We start from the raw sequence: 2,824 nt of genomic DNA on the forward strand, positions 1-2,824 counted from the left end.
CAGCAGTTAGCATGAATTATGTGCAGACAGCCCAGTTTCCGAGGAAATATTCAAGTCTCTCACATGAGGCCTAGAAGTTAAGTTCCTGCAGTAGGTATACAACTCTCCACTGGCATTCTGTAAGATTTTCTATAGGCGTGTGATTCTGCCGCTAGAATTATTTGTCTCATCGATAAAATTATTTGTTAGTTACTTTAAAAAAATGGTTCAAATGGCTCTGAGCACTATGGGACTTAACATCTTTGGTCATCAGTCCCCTAGAATTTAGAACTACTTAAACCTAACTAACCTAAGGACACCACAGAACACCCAGTCATCACGAGACAGAGAAGTTAGTTACTTTCACTGCTGTTGTAAAACATCCTCATTTTCCACGCTAAAAAAAAAAAGAAAAAAGAAAACGTATACTTGCCAAACATGATCGTCTAGAAGGATTCCTGTGTTTAGTTATCAATACCTGCAAAATTTATTTTACTCTTGAGTCATTAGTTCTGCATCTTTGTACTATTATATTGACCTACAAGTGAAAACACACTGGTTGCCTTTCCAGTTTCCATTTTTGATGAGGTGAATATCATTTTAGAGTGTGATGTAATATGAGCCAAGAAAACAGATCCATATGCAGAATAGTATGCGATGGTTCTGTGGGCATCATCACGCAAAGGAAAATATGCTCCAGAGCAGAGTCACGCACATATTCATCGCTAGTATCACAGGAGAAGACTGAAAGTCCAAATTTCCAGGTAGGGTTGGGAGAAAAAATATCGATGCAGAAGATTATCGATATTCCTTGAAAGTAATAGTGTTGTACAACATCGACTTTCAAGTTGTAGGAATATCAGTTAATCAAATGGTTCAAATGGCTCTGAGCACTATGGGACAACATCTGAGGTCATCAGTCCCCTAGAACTCATAACTACTTCAACCTAACTAAGGACATCACATACATCCATACCCGAAGCTGGATTCGACCGTAGCAGTCGCACGGTTCCGGACTGAAGCGCCTAGAACCGCTCGGTCACCGCGGCCAGCATCAGTTAATCGATATTTAACATTTAATATCTCAAGCGATAGTTTTTGTCTGTCTTTTCTTGATTCATAGGCACTACAGTTCTCATCAGCAGATTTCTTGACTATTTCAACTACTACCAATGTTTACAATCTGACAGTAAATGTCTTACAATCAATTTAATTTAATTTTATATTCAGTAATACAAATGAGGACCGGTTTTTAAGATGAATGTTTCTATACTGCAGATTTATGAAAGCCTGTTACTTCTTTGTCTCACTTCTACCATTCAAATGATAGGCACAAGATGCAAAATGCATACATTTAGTGACAGAACTGTATGAGAATGGTCGAAATTATTACTCCCTGCTCCCAACTATGAGGCAGAATTTGCGCTTCGCTTACCCCTTGATCTTCCAGATCTAGGAAAGATAGAGAGACCATAAAGGTAAAGTACACTCAGCACAAAAATCACATACTGTACTGCACTGGTGTTTAATGGAAACTGGAGTCTATTGTCTCAGAGATTTATAGTGAGTACAATACTTCATTCTCAGAACATATATCACAAGTGTTTCGCTCCCAAGAAGCCGAGACTTCTGTATCGTCCGCCATTTCCTTTCATCTGACTTGTCATTTGTCAGGCACGTCTGGCACGAACGATATTACCAAGAAGTAAGAACCGAACAACTCAGTGTAGCATATCGCACAACGTATGCCATCTATTGACGATATGACGAAGCCATTCAAGTAGTACCTAGAACATCCACCGACGAATGATACAACTGGCGCCCTTCTACCAGGTACGTCTTTAGTTGTTGAGGTGTTCTGCAATTGTCAGCTAGTTATCGGGGTGTGACGTACTGTATGTAGTTGAAGAGTGTCAGTGTAGAGTGGGATGCGGTCCCCACACTTTTACATGAATGCCTGCGATTGTGTCCAAAAAGTGTTAACGTTTTTATAACAGTGTTTGGTTTGGCTTCAAGTTGATTTGCGTTTCCAGAACAACTATCTCAGCAGTCTTGAAATTATTTTCAAAAGAAGGCAACAACGAACCTGTTTCTTGCAACATGTGTGGTAAAACTTATAAAACTTGTGATAATACAACAACTTGTCTACTCATCTAAAACTTAAACATCATTTTACCCACTTGTAAATGGTGAAGAAAACAAAATTGATGTTGTCAGTGCCAACTCCATCAACATCTGCAAATAGGCAAATGACTTCTGGTGAAGATGATGTCAGTTATGCAACTTCAGATGTTTCAGTGATGGGTCACATAGATGATACTAGTGTTGAAAATGTAAACTTTATGTAATGCTGATACAAAATTGACGTTAACAGGTTATTTGCGTTAACAACCCAAAGTTTCACAATGAAAATATTATTTTACATTCTTGTGCATATCGAGATACATTGTCATCTTCAGACACCCAGTATTTGTGAATTACACACTATGTAAAAAATCAATTTATGAACTGTTAGGCTGTGAATCAACTTTTATAACTGTATATGATTGTTTTTAGGCTATATTGTGCAGTAATAATGATTCACACATCACAGCCAAATCTGGGGCAGAGATTACCCCTAAGAGATTGTTTAGAGAAACATGAAAGCTTTGGAGGTCAATTGAGAGTGCCGTACTTTGATTTTAAATCTTCATTTGTCGAAGATAATTATCTTTTATTCATAATTAAAATTCATTTGTAACAAAAAATTATCTGAAGAAATTAGGGTAGTAAGGTTTCTATTTTATTTTATTATCGTTGGGCTAAAATTAACAAATCATAGTGGCAAATAGTAAATTTTAGTGAT

The sequence above is a fragment of the Schistocerca nitens genome, chromosome 5, assembly GCF_023898315.1.
Source record: "Schistocerca nitens isolate TAMUIC-IGC-003100 chromosome 5, iqSchNite1.1, whole genome shotgun sequence".
NCBI lineage: Eukaryota > Metazoa > Arthropoda > Insecta > Orthoptera > Acrididae > Schistocerca > Schistocerca nitens.